Here is a 19,581-nt window from a genome sequence, read left to right as displayed (position 1 = left end):
GCGCCACTGCACTCTAGCCTGGGCGACAGAGCAAGACTCTGTCTCAAAAAAAAAAACCAGAAGCATCACCAGCTTCTATCTATGTCTGTACTTGGGGACAGATGGCATTTTATTAAATTCCTACAAACCAATCTATAAATTGGGTGGATGGAATAAACACAAAAATTTGGGAATTCAGAGAGCCTCCGTGATGTATGACATTGGCAAAAATCAACTTCAGATCTCTAAATAGTGGTGAGTGCTGTAACTTTTCATCTCATGGAAACAGTTTATTTGAAGTGTGACAGGCTGGGCGTGGTGGCTCAAGCCTATAATCCCAGCACTTTGGGAGGCTGAGGCAGGCGGATGACGAGGTCAGGAGTTCGAGACCAGCCTGGGCAACATGGTGAAACCTCATCTCTACTAAAAATACAAAAATTAGCCACACGTGGTGGTGGGCACCAGTAGTCCCAGCTACTCAGGAGGCTGAGGCAGGATAATCACTTGAGCCCGGGACGCGGAGGTTGCAGTGAGCTGAGATTGCACCACTGAACTCCAGCCTAGGCGACAGCGAGACTCCATCTCGACAACAACAAAAAAAAGAATGTCACTGTCTTTTTAGTCTTCTCATAGGCTTTATTGCCATATGTGCTGGAAAAATCCATCCAAATTTTTTCATCTGATTTGCATGAGCAATATCTATGTCTGAGGATTATTCATGGATTACCCATAAATATTCAGAACAATGTTCCTGTAGATCTTAATCTTTGCTATATTTGGCTTAGGGTTTTGTTTTCTAAAAAATTTTCCATTTCCTTTCTCCCATTCACCATAAGATTCTCCCTAGTTTACCATTTGGTCAGCCACGATATTTGCAATCTCACTTGGATCAAATGGGACTATGTATATGAAAGGCTCTGTGTGTTGTAGAACACTATACAAAAAGACGGGTTTTACTCAAGATAAAAATATTTTGTCCTGTATTGAGTTTTTAAAATTAAGCTTTAAGTAAACAAAAAAGATGTCTGAATGTCTCATCAGTGAAAATTCTTAGAAAGTATTTTCAATGCTGGCCGGGCACGGTGGCTCAAGCCTGTAATCCCAGCACTTTGGGAGGCCGAGGCAGGGGGATCAAAAGGTCATGAGATCAAGACCATCCTGGCTAACACGGTGAAACCCCATCTCTACTAAAAATACAAAAAAAAAATTAGTCGGGCGTGGTGGTGGCCGCCTGTAGTCCCAGCTACCCGGGAGACTGAGGCAGGAGAATGGTGTGAACCTGGGAGGTGGAGCTTGCAGTAAGCCGAGATCGTGCCACTGCACTCCAGCCTGGGCAACAGAGCAAGACTACGTCTCAAAAAAAAAAAAAAAAGTATTTTCTATAATGTTTTCTGGGAGCTGTCATTTAAAACACGAATCATTCATCTCTTCTTAGCCTACTCTACTAAAGGTTTTGTGCTTGTTTTTGTTTTTCTCTTTACATTTTCCTTCCCAGTACTACTTCTCCGCTCTTCTTTGTAAGGAAAGCAAGCAAACCACTGGCCCAAAGTCTACAACTGTTTTTCTCTTCCATCCCTATTATGTTCTTTTGTCATTTCCCCTATTATTGTTCAGCTAGCCATCAAGCCAAATTATAAACAGGGGGGAAGAAGATGGCAAAAGGCCACCGTTTCTTTAAAACAGGCTGGAAAGCAACCTTCTCCAACAAACAGGTAGCAATCCAGCACAAGTGAACGCACACAAAGGGGCCACTGGGCTGCGACCCGTTAACTCCCTTGGGACCAACTGGTGCGATCAGAGGAAAGAGAATCACAGATTGCTCAGTTGTATTTCCTGCTGTCAGTGAGGAGTAGAGAGAATCAAAACTAGGCTTGGCAAGTGAACAGATAGATCATAGGCAAAGTGGTGGAACCAGTCAAGCGTGTCTGGGGCAGAAACCTTGACCTCAGGCATTCCAGAAATCATTTCTAACAATCGAATCATCTCACACATCTAATTTTTTGAAGGATCAAGTTAAGTGCATAGTAGGCTCATGAACTTGTATTTTTCTTTGGCATTTCCTGTAATTATTGTTACTATTTAGGGAAAACTATTAATTTGTATTTGTTTTGTGTCTAGTCACCAAACTCTCTTGTAGACTTAATTGTATACTCTGTATGTAACGATAATTTTGTTTTCTCTTTTCTAATAATTATCTCTTATTTTTGTTGTGTTTTACTGCATTGGTTTGAACTTCCAAGGCAGTGCTGTTTGTTTGTTTGCTTGTGGAGACAGGGTTTCACTCTGTTGTCCAGGCTGAATGCAGTGGTATAACCATACCTCACTGCAGTCTCACACTCATGGGCTGAAGCAATCCCAGCCTCAGCCTCCAGAGTAGCTACTACTACAGGTATGTGCTACCATGCCTGGCTAATTTTTCAATGTTTTGTAGAGAGTGGGGTATAGCTATGTTGCCCAGGCTGGTCTCGAATCCTTGGGTCTCAATCAATCTTCCTACCTTAGCCTCCCAAAGTGTTGGGATTACAGTCATGAGCCATTGTGTTCAGCCTCAAGGCAGTGTTAAATAATTGCAACATATGGCATTGTTGTCACCTCCTTTTTTTTTTTTTGAGACGGAGTCTTGCTCTGTTGCCCAGGCTGGAGGGCAATGGCACGATCTCGGCTCACTGCAAGCTCTGCCTCCCAGGTTCATGCTGTTCTCCTGCCTCAGCCTCCCGAGTAGCTGGGACTACAGGCACCCACCACCATGCCCGGCTAATTTTTTTATATTTTTAATAGAGACGGGGTTTCACCGTGTTAGCCAGGATGGTCTTGATCTCCTGACCTCGTGATCCGCCCATCTCGGCCTCCCAAAGTGCTGGGATTACAGGTGTGAGCCACCGCGCCCGGCTGTCACCTCCTTAAAACAAAACAAAAAACAAAACAAAACAAAAACAAATAGAGACGAGGTATCACTATGTTGCCCAGGTTGGTCTCGAACTCCTGCACTCAAGTGATCCTCCTGCCTCAGCCTACCACAGTGCTGAGATTACAGATGTGAGCCACCATGCTTGTCTCTATTTTTCTTTTTATCATCTCTTTTTTATAGGAATGCTTCAGTTGATTATCATAAGTAGGATATTGTAGGGGGTTGAATTTTATCCCCCTAAAAAGATACTCAAGGTCTAATCCCTCTCCCGCTCCTCATACCTGTCAATGCAACCTTCTTCAGGAATAGGGCTTTTGTAGATGTACTAAGTTAAGATGAGTTTATACTTGATAAGGGTGGACCCTAAATACAATGATTATTGTCCTTGTAGGGAGAGGGAGATCTGGAAATGAACACAGTTCAGGGAAGACGGGCAGGTGAAGGCAGAAGCAGAAAGTGAAGTGATGAAACTGCAAGCCAGGAAATTCCAAGGATTGCTGGCGAACACAGGAATTTAGGAAGAGGCAAGAAAGAATTCTTTCCCAGAGACTTCTGAGGGAATACAGCCTTGCCAATAGCTTATTTCAGCCTTCTAGATTTCAGAGCTGGGAGAGAATGAATGTCTATTGTTTCAATCTTCCAGTTTATGGTAGTTTGTTCCTAGGAAACTAATACATATGTTTTTTATATTTGAAAATAGGTATTTGGCCGGGCGCGGTGGCTCACGCCTGTAATCCCAGCACTTTGGGAGGCCGAGGCAGGCGGATCACAACGTCAGGAGATCGAGACCACGGTGAAACCCCGTCTCTACTAAAAATACAAAAAATTAGCCGGGCGCGGTTGTGGGCGCCTGTAGTCCCAGCTACTCGGGAGGCTGAGGCAGGAGAATGGCGTGAACCTGGGAGGCGGAGCTTGCAGTGAGCTGAGATCGCGCCACTGCACTCCAGCCTGGGCGACAGAGCGAGACTCCGTCTCAAAAAAAAAAAAAAAAAAAAAAAAGAAAATAGGTATTTAAGAACATTTCTACTTCTCTTTGACTAGGATATTTTGTAAAATTAATAAGGAATAAACACTCTTTAATCAAATGAGTTTTTAGCATCTTGCTTGCTAAAATGTATGCATTTTTTAAAAAGTATGTATTTTAGTTTTAAAATTATATGTGTATATGCACATAAATTTAATATTTGTTATAAATCCATAAATGCAATCATGTTATATATCTTGGATTTTACGTTTTTCATATTGTGGTCTTTTTCTTCTTGTTTTCCTTCTTGTTTTGCTTTGCGTTCTCCTCTTCTCCTGCCTACTTCACCCTAACCCACATACCCAGGTAACTGTATATTCACAGATGTTTATATATTTGCATACACACACACACACACAGATTTTTTTTTTCAATATTTGTTTTACAGAATGAAATATCACACATGGGATGGTCAATTTTATGTGTCAACTTGGTTATTCCCTCAGTTACTAATCTAGCTGTTGTGATTAAAGTCCATAATCAATGACTTTAGTAAAGGAGAATATCTTAGATAATCTGGTTGGGCCTCATCCGTTCAGTTGAAAGGCCTTAAGAGTAGAACCGAGGTTTCTGGGAAGAAGAAATTCCACCTGTGGGTAGCAGCCTCAGCCCATGCCAGAGAGTGCCACCTGCCCTTCCTTATGGCCTGCTCTATGGATTCAGACTTGCCTAGCTAGACCTGATGATTAATCGATCAATTGTGTAATTGAATTTCCTTCAACAAATCCCTTATGATGTCTCCTGCTGTTTCTGTTTTCCTAATTGAGCCCTGACTGATAGAATAGACTTTTTCTCATTTTGCCTTTTTCGTTCAGCAATATATCTTGGAAATTATTCTAAGTCCACTGACATAGCTATTGTTCATCCACTTTAATTGCTGCATACTATTTTATGGTATAGATGTGCCATTATTTTTTGACTGTTTCCAGTTTCATGCCATTATGGAAAACGCTGACTTAAATGCCTTATATTGGTTCTTTTCTTTCCTCAAGATAGAATCCCAGAATGGAGAATTTTTGAGTTAAAACAATTATACAAATATTTCCTATAATATGTAGAGTCATAGTCATCCCTTGGTATCCTTGGGGATGGGTTCCAGGACACCTGTGGGTACCAAAATCCACATATGCTCAAGTCCCTTATATAAAATGGCATAGTATTTGCATATAACCTAGACACATCCTGCCATATACTTTAAATCCTTTCTAGATTATATATTATAATACCACATAAAAGTGATGGTCAATTTTATGTGTCAACTGGTTGGTTATTCCATCGACTACTAATCTAGGTGTTGCTGTGATGAAAATCTATAATCAATGACTTTTAGTAAAGGAGTATATCTTAGATAATCTGGGTGGGCCTCATCCAATTAGTTGAAAGAAGGGAAGGGAAGAACTGAGATTTCTGGGAAGAAGAAATTCCACTTGTGGATAGTAGCCTCAGACCATCAGCCTCAACAACAATACAATGTAAATGCTAGGTAAATGGTTGTTATACTGTATTGATTCTTTTTTTTTTTTTTTGAGACAGAGTCTTGCTCTGTCACCCAGACTGAAGTGCAGTGAAACGATCTCCCCTCATTGCAACCTCTGCCTCCTGGGTTCAAGCAATTCTCTTGCCTCAACCTCCCGAGTCGTTGGGATTATAGGCGTGCACCACTAGGCCTAGCTAATTTTTGTATTTTTAGTAGAGATGGGGCTTCACCATGTTGGCCAGGCTGCTCTCAAACTCCTGAACTCAGGTGATCTGCCAGCCTCGGCCTCCCAAAGGGCTGGGATTATAGATATGAGCCACTACACCTGGCCTTGGGTGGGGACACAACCAAACCATATCACCACTATGTACTTGATTCTTATTTGTATTATTTTTTATTGTAGTATTATTATTTTTAATTGCTTTTTTCCAAATATTTTCAAATCTTTGCTTGGTGGAATCCATGGATGGGGAACCTACAGATACAGAGGGTGGACTGTATACCTTTATACATATTTAATTTTAATTGATGTTACTACCTCCTTTCCTAAAAAGCTGGAACAATTCATAGCACCACTAATGTTGTATGAAAATACAAAGTCATAGGTGCTACAGTTCTTTTTACCTTTTTTCTGTCTGATGAACATAAAGTGATATTTATAATAATAATTACTTTAATTTCCATATTCCTGATATGTAGTTTGAGCACTTTTAATACAGCTTCTGGCATTTGGATTTGTTTTCCCTAAAATTTTCTTGATATTCTGTGTCTATTATTAGGTTGTTTGCCTTTTCTTATAAATTTGTAAGAAATTCCTCTTTGTTCTCTGGCCTTGCTCGGTGGCTCATGCCTGTGATCTCAGTATTTTGGGAGGCCAAGACTGGTGTATTGCTTGAGCCCAGGAGTTCAAGACCAGCCTGGGCAACAGAGCAAAACCCTCTCTCTACAAAAAATAGGCCTGGCTCAGTGGCTCATGCCTGTAATCTCAGCAATGGGGAGGCCATGACAGGTGGATCATTTGAGCCCGGGAGTTTGAGAACAGCCTGGGCAATATGGCAAAACCCTACAAAATAAAAAATAATAAAATTAGCCAAGCATGGTAGCATGCACCTGTAGTCCCAGTTACTTGGGAGGCTGAGGTGGGAGGATTGCTTGAGCTTGGGGAGTCAAGGCTACAGTGAGCTGTGACTGTGTTACTGCACTCCAGGCTGAACAGCAGAATAAGACCTTGTCTCAATTAAAAAATAAATAAAAAGAAATTATTCTTTGTTTTATCACAAAAATTTTAATGTACTGTTTATTGAATTTATTTATGGTGTATATAGCTGAAGTTTTTGTTTAGCTGTTTGTAAATATGCGTATGTCTTCATTATAGTTTTTGTTTGTTCGTTTTTACAATTATAGCTTCTCAGTTTCAAAACTTGGGTAAAGGTCACCGTTGTCCCTAGAAGAGATGATACAGGTAAGTATCTTAGATTGTCTTGCAAGATGTTTATTACTTTATTGTTGTATTTGTCTTTAGTCTTTTTTTAATGATATATTCACCTAAAAAAACCCAAGAGATCATAATAAATCTTAATCATATTTTAAACAAAGGGAGAAGTAAATTCTCCTTTTAAAATTCTTAGCCAATTTAAAAATGTTCTTTGATCAATATAATTTTCAGAAATTCCAAAGCAATTTTAATAGCATTGTTGAGCTATAATTGACATATAATTTCAAAATATTTCCTTTGGAACTTTTGCAATCCTTCCCCTGCCAACCTTTCTTTACTCCCCAGGCAATCCCTGATCTGCTTCCTATCACTACAGATTAGTTTGCATTTTCTAGGATTTAATATAAATGGAATCATGCAGTAAATACTCTTTTGGGGAGTCTGGTTTATTTTACTTAGGATAATTATTTTGATATCATGTTGCACATATAACTGGCTCATTTCTTTTTATTGCTGAATAGTACTAGATTGTATGGATATACGACTTGTATTGGTCCCTTTTCATGCTGCTGATAAAGACATACCCAAGACTGGGCAATTTACAAAAGAAAGAAGTTTAATTGGACTTAACAGTTCCATGTGGCTGGGGAAGCCTCACAATCATGGTGGAAGGGAAGGAGGAGCAAGTCACATCTTACACGGATGGCAGCATGCAAAGAGAGAGAGAGAGAGCTTGTGCAGGGAAGCTCCCCCTTATAACACCATCAGATCTTGTGAGACCCACCCACCATTGCAAGAACACCATGGGAAATACCTGCCTCCATGATCCAGTTGCCTCCCACCGGGTCCCTCCCACAACATGTGGGAATTCAAGATGAGATTTGTGGGATACAACCAAACCATATCACCACTATATACTTGCCCATTCAAATGCTAATGAACAATCTAGTTTTTGGCTATTACCAAATATAAACATTCATATACAAGGCTTTTTTTCTGTGTGTGAGATAGGGTCTTGTTCTGTCATCTAGGCTGGAGTGCAGTGGTGCAATCATGACTCATTGCAGCCTCAACCTTCTGGGCTCAAGCAATCCTCCCAACTCAGCCTCCTGAGTAGCTGGGACTACATATGCATACCACTATGTCCAACTAATTTTGTATTTCTTTGTAGAGATGAGGTTTTACCATGTTGACTAGACTGGTCTTGAACCTCTGGGCTCAAGGAATCCACCTGCCTCAGCCTCCAAAATTGGGATAGCAAGCATGAGCCTCATATACAAATTTTTATATGGACATATGCTTTCATTTTCTCTTTGGTAAATACCTAGGAGTAGAAGGACCAAGGCATATGATAGGTATATGTTTAATGTTTTAAGAAACTGCCAAGCTTTTCCCAAATTGCTCATACAATTTATATTCCCACTAACAGTTATGACAGTTCCAATTGCTCCACATTTTGTCAATTCTTGATGTGGTCAGTCTTTTTAATATTTTGGACATTCTATTAATAATACGTACACACCTATTAGTGGTATTGCATGTGGTTTTTTTTGAGACAGAGTCTCATTCTGTCACCCAGGCTGGAGTGCAGTGGCACAATCTCAGCTCACTGCAACCTCCGCCTCCCGGGTTCAAGCGATTCTCTTGCCTCAGCCTCCCGAGTAGCTGGGATTACAAGTGTCCTCCACCATGCCCGGCTAATTTTGTATTTTTAATAGAGACAGGGTTTTGCCATGTTGGCCAGGCTGGTCTCTACTCCTGACCTCGTGATCCACCCGCCTTGGCCTCCCAAAGTGCTGGGATTACAGGCATGAGCCATTGTGCCCAGACTGCATGTGGTTTTAATTTGCATTTCCCTAATGACTGATGATGTACAGCATCTTTTCATGTGATTATTCACCATGCATGTATCTCCTTTGGTGAGGGGTCTGTTTATTTTTTTTCCAGTGAGAAGCCTGCTGTGGTTCTTACTTTTGTTCCCCTATATGTAGTTTGATCACTACTCTGCTGAAGATTCAAGGGGGCCTTCTGTACATCTCCAGAGCTCTCTATCTCTGTGTAGCCCTCTTCTGACACTCTGCCCTGCAAACTCGAGTCTCCCTGGAAGCCCAGTCGTGTCTCCTCAATTGAAAGAAATTGCCAAGCTCCTCCAGGGTTTTTCACTCTTCACTGCAGTGTGTCATTTTCTGCAGGAAGTTTACTAGAGTTTCTACAGCTTACTGCAGAGAGCGAAGCATACTGCAGCTCTAGATAGCTGGAGGAATTGTGGTGCAGGTCTCCTCTCTTTGGTTTCTATCCTTTGTTCCCTTATGTTCACTTTCTTAAACGTTGTATTTTTAAATACTTTGTCTGATTTTTTTTTTTTTTTAGTTGTTTTAGGTGAGGGAATAAATACAGTCCCATTTTTCCCTCTTGGCTGAAAGCAGAAGTTCTTTACCAAAATGTTTCTGAATTTATATAAAAATAGTACAAAACAGTGTATATGTTTTCTCATGAATTAAAAACTTTTTTATCTTTCTGTAGTGGCCTGATTTATCTCTGGCAGCACTTTCTGTCTTAAGATCTATTTTGTCTGACAGTAATTCTAGTTTTCCTTCAGTTAGTGTTTGCCTGATGTCTTTTTCTACATTTTGAATTTCAGCACTTGCTGTGTCTTTTTTTTTCCCTTTATTTTTATTTTTTAAAGTTTTTTCTACCCATGACACCTGCCTAGGAGGTCCTGAAAACATGTGTCCCTGTGTCTTTATTTTTCAGATGTCTTTTTAAAAACAGCTTGTGTGTGTGTATTTGTATATACATTATTTGTGACTATCTTTTTCTTTTTGTTGTATTGTTTAGTTGCTTTACATTTATTATGATGTAGATTTATTATTATTATTATTATTATTATTATTATTATTTTTGAGACAGACTCTCACTCTGTGGCCCAGGCTGGAGTGCAGTGGCGCCATCTCGGCTCATGCAACCTCCGCCTCCTGGGTTTAAGTGATTCTCCTGTCTCAGCCTCCTGAGTAGCTGGGATTACAGGCACCTGCCACCACGCCTAGGTAATTTTTGTATTTTTAGTAGAGACAGGGTTTCACCCTGTTGGCCAGGCTGATCTCAAATTCCTGACCTCAGGTGATCCTCCCACCTTGGCCTCCCAAAGTGCTGGGATTACAGGTGTGAGCCATTGTTCCTGGCCAAAGTTTTTTTTAATGATCATAGATTTGTAATATATGTTAGCAGATCATATTCTCAGAAACCTACAAGTTTGTTTCTTTTTTCCTAATCCCTGTGCTCTTTTTCTTTGTCTTATTTGCATTGGTTAATCTTTCAGGACCATGTTAATTAGAAGTAGGGTAACAGCATCCATCACTTGTTCCTGACATTCAGTTGGAATGCTTTTAAAAGTTTAGCATTAATTATATTTGTTGTGATGGCTTTTTGGAACCAGTTTCTTTTCCTCTTCCTCTTCCTCTTCCTCCTCCTCCTCCTTCTCCTCCTTCTCCTCCTCTTCTTCTTCTTCCTCTTCCTCTTCTTTTTCTTTTTCTTTTTTTTGAGGCAGGATCTTGCTCTGTTGCCCAGACTGGAGTGTAGCGGTGCAATCTCTGCTCACTGCAACCTCCACCTCCCAGGCTCAAGTGATTCTTGTGCCTCAGCCTCCTGAGTAGCTGGTATTACAGGTGTGTGCCACCAGGCCCGGCTAATATTTGTATTTTAAGTAGAGACAGGGTTTCCCCATGTTGGCCAGGCTGGTCTTGAACTCCTGACCTGAAGTGATCTGCCTGCCTCGGCCTCCCAAATTGCTGGGATTACAGACATGATCCACCATGCCTGGCCTTTGGATCCAATTTCTATTATACTGATGAAATATCTCCTTATTAAAAATCTCTAATATCATAACATTTGGGTTTCTGCTTAAGGCTTTCTCATATTAACTGAATTTTACTCTAAAATATAATTATCTGATGTGCTATGAAATACGAATTCCTGCTAAAGCCTTTCCTAAATCCAAGGTATTCATAAGGTTTGAATGAGTATGAATTCATTGATGTCAGATGTGGCACGACTTCTGTTTGAGAGATTTCATTAGTTTTTTTCACTGGCATTGGTTCTCTTATGTAGAGCACTGGTTAAACATGGAGTGAAGGCTTTACCACACGTTTTACATTCATACTGTTTATTACCCGTGTGGGTTCTTACACGTACAGTAAGCAGTATGACACAGAGAAAGCTTTTCCACCCTTAGTGGATTCATAGGGTGTTTCCCCCGTCATGAATACTGTAATATTTAATGATGAATAGCTTGTGCCCTAAAATTATTGTGCTTTCATTATCTTCACAGGGCAGCCCTCAGATCTGAATTTTCTTTTCTTCCCTTTTTATTTTTTGAGACAGGGTGTCACTCTGTCACCCAGGCTGGAGTGCAGTGGTGGGATTATGGCTCACTGCAGTCTCCGCTTCCCCAGGCTCAGGTGATCCTCCCACCTCTGTTTTTGCATTTTATTTTTAGTAGAGACAGGATTTCATCATGTTGCCCAGGCTGGTCTTGAACTCCTGTGCTCAAGCGATCCACCCATCTTGGCCTCCCAAAGTGCAGGGATTACAGGTGTTAGCCACCATGCCCGGCCTCAAATCTGAATTTTCTCATGCCCAGTGGAATTTGATTTGCCACTAAGTGCTTTCTCACCTTCCCTACTTGCGTAGGGTTTATCTCCAGTATGACCTCTCTGGTATGAAGTTTGACTTCTGAATAAAAGCTTTTTCATACCTACTACATTCATAAGATTTCTTTTTTACATGGATTATGTGATGAATAATGAAGTTTTCCTTTTGGCTGAAGATTTTCCACATTTCTTACATTCATAGAGTTCTCAGTCTTTACAGTGTGAATGTTCTGATCTTTAATGAAGTATTTCTTCTAGCTAAGACACTTCCACATCGATTCCATTCAGGGCTTTCTTTTCTGGATGAATTTTTCTCATGCTCCGTGAGATTTGATTTGCGATTGAAGGCTTTCCCACCTTCCTTATGTGCATAGGAAGGACAATCTCTCCAGCATGTCTTCTTTGGTGTCTAATGAGCCTTGACATTTTAATAGCAGTTTTTCCTCCCTGTTATATGATTTCCTCCCTGTATAGTTTTCTTTTTCTCTCTCTTTCTCTCTCTCTCTCTCTCCTTCCTTCCTTCCTTCTTTGTCTTTTTCTTTCTCTCTCTCTCTCTCTCTCTCTCTCTCCCCCCCTTTCTTCTCCTTCTTCTTCTTTTTTTTTTTTTTTTGGAAATGAGGTCTCACCCTGTTACCCAGGCTGAAGTGCAGTGGCACAATCATGGCTCACTGCAATCTCAAATCTTCTGGGCTCAGGTGATCCTCCCACCTCAGCCTCCCAAGCATCTAGTACCACAGGCATGCGCCAGCACGCCAGGCTACTTTTTTCTTTTTCTTTCTTTCTTACTTTTTTTTTTTTTTTTTTTTTTTTTTAAATAGAAACAGGGTTTCGCCATGTTGCCCAGACTGGTCTCAAACTCCTGGGCTCAAGTGATCCACTTTGGCCTCCCAAAGTGCTGGGATTAACAGGTGTGAGTCACTGTGCCACCTGGCCCCAGCTAGTTTTTCATTCAAATCTTAAAACCAAAAACACCTCAAACCATTGCTATCTTATAAATACTCATCATCCCAGCTATCCACATTCAGATAATTCCTCACTCTCTCCTCTTCTCCCCCACAGCCCCAAACAATCTTGTTTAATAATGTTAAATTAGTTTCCCATGGCTCTTGTAACCAAGTATCACAAACGGAGTAATCAAGAAACAGGTAGCTTAAAACCTTAGAGACGTATTCTCTCTTGGCTCTGGAGGCTAGAGGTCTGAAATCAAGGTGCCAGCCCTGTTCCCTCTGAAGCCTCTAGGGAAGAACCCTTCCCATCTCCTTCCTGTTTCTGGAGGTTGCTGGCAACCCTCAGCATTCCTTGGCTGGTGGACGCATCACTCTCTGTCGCTGTTTTCAGCCTTCCTATTCCCTCCTCTGTGGATATATGTCTTTATTTTCTTGTCTTGAAAGAACACCAGTTACAGGTCTTTAGGGCCTACTTTATCCAGTATAACCTCATCTTAATTTATTATATCTGGAAAGGCCTTATTTTCTTTTTTTGGAGAGGGAGTCTCGCTCTGTTGCCAAGGCTGGAGTGCAGTGGCACGATCTCGGCTCACTGCAACCTCTGCTTCCCGGGTTCAAGTGATTCTCCTGCCTTGTCCTCCCAAGTAGCTGGGATTACAGGTGCGCACCACCACACCCGGCTATTTTTTTGTATTTTTTAGTAGAAACAGGGCTTCACTGTCTTGGCCAGGCTGGTCTTGAACTCGTGACCTCAGGTGATCCATCTGCCTCAGCCTCCCAAAGTGCTGGAATTACAGGCATGAGCCACCATGCATGGCCCCTATTTTCAAATAAGGTCACATTTATAGGTTCTAGATATGAATGCTGGGGACACTATTCAACCCAGAACAGATGTCAAACACCCAGTTACGCTCTTGGTCAGCCACACCCAGACCCGTATCTTAAGCTGTTTTGTGCTGCTATCACAGAATATCTGAGACTGGATAATTTATAATAAACAGAAATTTGCAGTTCATGGAGGCTGAGAAGTCCAAGATCATGAGGCTGGCATCTGGTGAGGGCCTTCCTGCTGCATTATCCAATGGCAGAAGGGCAAAGAGAGCACAAGAGAGAGCAAGAGACTGAACTTGAAACCTCAAGCCCTTTTCTAATTGCCATTAATCCATGAGGAGCCCTCCTGACCTAAACGCCTCTCATTAGGCCCCACCCCACAATGCGGCTGCATTGGGGATTAAGTTTCCAGTGTATGGTTTTTGGGGCACACATGCAAACCACAGCAACCTTCTTTGGCTTCTTCTCGAACCACCTGTACTGAGGCTTCAAGCTCTGAATCACTCTGACTGGGTCACAAACTCCCTGATTCTTTGTCTGCAGCCTACCGAGTTCTCATATCAGACCTTCACTTCTGTCATCTTTCTTCATGGTGTAGACACCTGAAGACAAACGGCTGACCTTTTTTTGGTTTTGTTTTGACTACTATCTTGTTTTATTATTTTGACCTTACAGAAAAGTTGCAAAAGTTAATACAAAAATTCCCATATACCTATCACAGAGGTTTCCCATATGTTAACATTTTAACAATGTTTGGTTTTTCATTTTCTGTCTTTGCATGTGTGTATATATATTTTTTCTTTTTTTGAACTGTTTGAGTGTAAATTGCAGATCTATTTCCCCTTTACTCAGTGTGTTTTTCCTAAAAGCAAGGACATATTTCTATAAATTCATAATACAATGACCATAATCAGGAAATTAACATTTATACGTTATCACAAGTATCATCTAATCCACAGACCTTACTCCAATGTGACCAGTTAGTTGATATACTAACATCCTTTATATCTATAATAAATGCTTTTTACTGATCTAGGATCCAATCCAGGGCATATGTTTCATTTAGATTTAGGACTTTTTTTTATTTTTGAGACAGGGTCTTGCTCTGTCACCCAGGCTGGAGTGAAGTGGTGTAAACATGGCTCACTGCAGCCTCCAACTCCCAGACACAAGTGATCCTCCCACCTCAGCCTCCCAAGTAGCTAGGACTACAGGTACATGCCACCAAACCTGGCTAATTTTAAATTTTTTTGAAGAGACATGGTCTCACCATGTTGCCCAGGCTGGTCTCCAACTCCTGGTCTCAAGCTATCCTCCTGCCTCAGCCTCCCAAAGTGTTGGGATTATAGGCATGAGCCACCATGCCTAGCCTAGTTCTGTCTTTTTATTCTCCTTTAATCTGGAACAGTTTTTCAGGCTTTCTTTGCCTTTCATGACATACTTTTTTTTTTCTTTTTGAGACGAGGTCTCGCTGTGTCATCTGGGCCGCAGTGCAGCGGTGTGATCATAGCTTACTGCAGCATCTTAGTCGTTTTCGTTGGCCTATCTTATCTGCTATACTATTGGCAACAGATGGGACTCTTCACCTCCCATGCTTTCTTCAGGCGACTCCTAATAAGCTTCCTAGCTCTCCCTTGAAGCTACTATTGTCAAAGTTACCAGCAATTTCCACGTCCGTCTTTCCAGATCCACAGGTTAACTGTCGTTATCAGCTCTCAGCAACATTTGCTGCAGCTGGCCACTACATCCTTCTTGAAAGACTGTCTTCTGTCTTCCCTTGGCTTCTCAGACACCATCCTCTCCAGGTTCTCCTCCTGTGTTATTTCCTTCTCAGCCTTTTGGATGGTTGCCTTCCTATTATCCACCTCTAAATTCAGCAGCTCTCAAGAGCTTAGTCCTGGATACGCTTGTCTTCTCTGTAAACACTCTCTCGTCTAATCCTAATTAGATGACCACACCTAATTCTATGTATTTAGATACAATGTATAATCTGATGAACTGTGTTTCTCTAATTATATTTCCAGCCCTGATCTCTCTTTTGGATTCCAACTGCCTAAATGGTGTGTCTAGTTGGATTTTCCAAAGGATATTTCCAATTTAACATGGCTACAATACAACTCTTGATTTTCTAACTGTTTATCTCCCAGTGTTCCCAATCTCAGTTAAGGCACCAACATTTATTGGCCACTCAATTTTCAACCTTATAAGTCATTCTCGATTACTGCCTTGTCACCACGAGCAACTTACACTCTGTCCCGTCCCATATCTTATTCATTTGCAAGTTCTGTGACTTCACCTCCAAAATATATCTGGTGTCCATACACTTCTCCCCATTTAAGCTACTTCTAGTTTAGTCAAGATGGGCCATCATTTCTTATTTAGAGCATATTGGCACAGACTCCTTGTCTCTTGCCCTCTCCCCAAACAAAATAAGCACCCTAGAGCAGCCAGAGTTATTCTGAAAGAAAAAACTGTTACTCCCTTAAAACCTCCAACTAGTGTAAGTTGCACTTCTTTTTTTTTTTAATTCCCACACTGAGTCAATGATCCTATTAAGTCGCACTTTCAATAATAATTCCAATACCATAGCCTTCAAAGCCTTATGTGGTCTGTCCCAGACCTCTTTCCCCAAGTTTTCTTGTATCACTGTATCCTTGTCTCACTCCACGCTTTCTTGTATCACTCTGTCCTGTGTTCCAACAACTATGGCCTTCTTACTGTTTCTCAGTGTGTTAGACTGAAAGCTCAGTCAAGGCATGGATTTTTGTATTGTGTTTTTCCTTTTGTCTACAGTGTTAATTGACAAATCCCAGAGCATGGAAGACAGTGCCTGGCATTTGGGAGGCATTCAATGAATAATCTATTCAATTGAAGAATGAATATGTGCATGCCATACTAATTTTTTTTGTTTTTCACCTCATGGTCTTTACTTTTGCCATTCTCTTAGACTGGAATGTTCTCCAAGATCTTAACATGGCTGGCTTTTTTTTCCCCCATAACTCAAGGCTCAGCTCAAACGTTGGTATCTTAGAGAAAACTTCTTTGGCACCCTATTTAAACTGCCAGCATTCTCTGCGTTTTCCTGGTTTACTTTCTTTATAGCACTTATCACCTGGAGTTAATTTTCTTCTTGTTACCTACACTAGAATAAAGCTGCATGACAGCAGGGCCTTTTTGGGTTGCTGTTGTTCCCTATTCTATCTTTATTGTTTAGAACAGTGAGTGGCACACAGTATGTATTCAATAAATACTTCTTGTACACCCCAATGAGTGAATTTTACAGTGTAAATTTTAAAAGTCATTTAAAAATCCACATAAAAAGCAAATTCCTGATGTTCACTACAGATCCTCTGTATAAAAACTCTGTGGGGAGGAATCTCCTTGCACATATTTATGTACTTAGAAGTTTTAGAACATTTCTCTAAAGCCATGAGAGTAAGTCAGGCTCTCCAGTTTGAATAGCCCCATTCCTCATGGTGCGTTCTCTTTTGAGTTCTGTGGTGTTGTTTCTGGTCAGTGGACCTCAGCTGGGACCATCTCAGTTCATCAGCAAGGATGTAATGATGTTAAATCTAAAAGGGAGCAGTTCTCACCCAGGCCAGGGGTATGTGGAGTAGCAGCTTTTGCAAGGCCACAGAAGGACCTGTCCGACCTGTGGCATTGTTCATCTACTCACAACACTAAAAGGCAGCATTCAAGTGACTCTCTCAACCATTATGATCTTTCGGTAGGCAACTGACTTCCATGTCTATAAACCCGGAGAAGAGCTACTAGCGTCTCTCACTAGCTATGTTAAGGTTGGCCTCATCTAAGTCCAGTGCTACCTGTACAGTAGTTTAAGGAAGAAAAAGACACGGCCTAGTCTTTTTTGCTTGCAAAAAAGTGAAGTCGTGAAGTTGCTTACAAGGTAGTTAACTGTCTGAAGTTTCTTGTTGTTGTTTTGTTTTTTAAAGACAGATTTGCTTTGTCACCCAGGTTGTAGTGCAGTGGCACGATCACAGCTCACTGCAGCCTTGACTTCCTGGGCTCAAGCAACCCTCTTGCACAGCCTGCAGGTAACTGGAACCACAGGTGTGTACCGCCATGCCTGGCTAATTTTTTTTTTTTTTTTTTTTGTACAGACAGAGTCTCAGTATGTTGCCTAGGCTGGTCTTGAACTCCTGTGCTCAAGCGATCCACCCGCCTCGGCCTCCCAAAGTTCTGAGATTACAGGCGTGAGCCACCGCACCCTGTCACGAAGTTTAAAAAAAAAAAAAAAAAAGCTCTTTTCTTTCCCCGTTGTTTCCAGCTATTTAAATAAACAAAATGGTAGACTAGGCGCGGTGGCTTACATCTGTAATCCCAGCACTCTGGGAGGGCAAGGCAGGAGGATCACTTGAGGTTAGAGTTCAAGACCAGCCTGGCCAACATGGCGAAACCCTATCTGTACTAAAAACACAAAAATTAGCCGGGCGTGGTGGTGCATGCCTGTAATCCCAGCTACTAGGGAGGCTGAGGCAGGAGAATCGCTTGAACTTGGGAGGCGGAGGTTGCAGTGAACCCAGATCTCACCACTGCACTCCAGCCTGGGCGACAGAGCAAGACTCCGTATTAAAAAACAAACAAAACAAAACAGTAAAGAGAATACTATTGAGTTAATTTTAGTTTTTCCCGCTGTGGGTGTTTTCTATTCTCGTCTTTTGCTTAGCTGTCCTGCCTCCCTCTTTTTCTCAGTTAGGCAATAGTTTAGGATTTTTGTAGGTTATATTGTCAGTACTTCTCATTTAAGTTCCAGACAGTGTGCTAAGCAAAGCACTTTACTCGGTAAAGTAAGAGCTCACTTAATCTTCAAAATAACGTAGCAAGGTAGATATCAAGGAAGGGAAAATCGCTCCCTGAAGGTCCGAAGGTCCAAGGTCTCTCTGCCATCTAGCTGCCATGCGTATTGCCTGCCAGTGGGTAGCTGGAGCTGGGTATCTCTCCAAAGTTGGGCTCTTGGCTGCCCTTTGAGAAGGCAATTTTAAGGGACAGCAGGATGTGGAAGCCTGCGGTTAAGGAGTGAGCTGAGTCACTGGGTAACCAGTGTTGAATAATGCTTCTCAATGTTTGAAATGACAATCACTTCCTTTCCAGATTGGCAGAGGGGAAAAAAAGAGGCGCAGTGACAGCGCTGGCAAGGTGCGGTGGGTCAGGGTGATTGGCGGCGCTCGGCCGCTCCCTAGGGGTCCTGAGGGCGAGACCCCGGCAGGCGTTACCCGGCCGCACCGAGCCCAGGAGCCGGGCGGGAGTTCGGTTTTCGCCGGCGCTCCGCGGCCAGGCCGCTTCGGAGGCAACCTGCGGCGGGGCGGGCGGACGCGAGGGTCACCTCACCCCCGCGCGCCTCCCGGGACCCTGGGCCGTCGGCGTCCGAGAGACCCAGGCACCGCTGGACGCTTCCTCCCCGTCGGCAGGCGGGCCGCAGCGGGGGCTTGACCCCGAAGCGAAGAGTCGGGTTTTCTGATTGGCTGAGAGTAGAAACGCAGGCGAGCGCCGCCTGAGACCCGCTCTGCGATTGGGTTTTACATGAACAGCAGAGCACGAAATAAAGAGGCCTTCAGTCATTGGGCCATTGTGTGAATCTCCTTTTGGCTTCTCTGCAGACTGAATAAGCGTCTCGGGATCTTCGTCATGACTCCTAAATCTGGGCCTGTCAGTTCGCCCCAGCATTTCTCGTCTCTAGGCACGGCATGGGGCTTACAGAGTTTAACCAATCATATAACGTCGAGATCAGGTTGCCAGGCAGATTATGCTAATAAGACCCCGCCTTTTATGCTGCTCCCACTCTGCGGCGGGAAGAACCACCTGGAGGTGGCGGGGGGGTTTGATTTCTATCACCCCTAGGGAGAGAGGATCGGGGACCCGCTGATCTTCCAGCTCCCCTCACCCAACGTCGTGTAAGTACCTAAAGGATTAAGGGAACCAGATAAGCCAGGGTCCAGGGTACCCCATAGACTGGGAGGGTGTTTCGTCTTTGCTTAGTCCCACCCAAAATGGCGCCCAGCTCTTTCCGCGTCTCAGAGCCCGGCCGGGGCCAACCGACCGCGGACCCGGGTGGGGGGGGAATTGATGGTGGTGGTGGGGGGGAGAAATCCCGGCGGCACCGCCCGATGGTACAGTCCAGCCGGGGCTGGGACGAGGCACCTCACTCGGGGTGGGGGGTCAAACCATCTGCACCTTCCAAGGGGAAAGGGGCAAAGCCCCCTCCAGCAGGCCCTCCTGGCGCCGCGTTCAGCGCCGGCCTCGGCGCCTCCTCGCCCCTGCCCTCGCCGCGCGCAGCCTCCCCCTGCGACCCCCGAGTGGCTCGCACGCTCCG

At 42.8% G+C, this 19,581-nt stretch overlaps 2 protein-coding genes across 5 annotated transcripts in view; one reads left to right on the top strand and one right to left on the bottom strand.

The window, feature by feature from the left end:
* Positions 1-19,581, bottom strand: part of APLP2 (amyloid beta precursor like protein 2) — a 726,249-nt gene that overhangs the window by 111,646 nt on the left and 595,022 nt on the right. The window lies entirely within an intron of this gene.
* The window catches only part of PRDM10 (PR/SET domain 10), a 100,711-nt gene continuing 99,903 nt past the window's right edge, over positions 18,774-19,581 (top strand). For 2 of the 4 annotated variants that reach the window (XR_007719161.1, XM_050755940.1), the window contains exon 1: positions 18,774-19,162. The gene's annotated coding sequence lies outside the window, so the exon portion shown is untranslated. The remainder of the gene's footprint in view (positions 19,163-19,581) is intronic. The other 2 variants (XM_050755938.1, XM_050755937.1) reach the window with 1 other exon arrangement.

Source organism: Macaca thibetana, chromosome 14 (genome assembly GCF_024542745.1).
Source record: "Macaca thibetana thibetana isolate TM-01 chromosome 14, ASM2454274v1, whole genome shotgun sequence".
Lineage (NCBI taxonomy): Eukaryota > Metazoa > Chordata > Mammalia > Primates > Cercopithecidae > Macaca > Macaca thibetana.
Note: the sequence above shows the minus strand (reverse complement) of the source record. Positions and strands in the feature narration are given on the sequence as shown.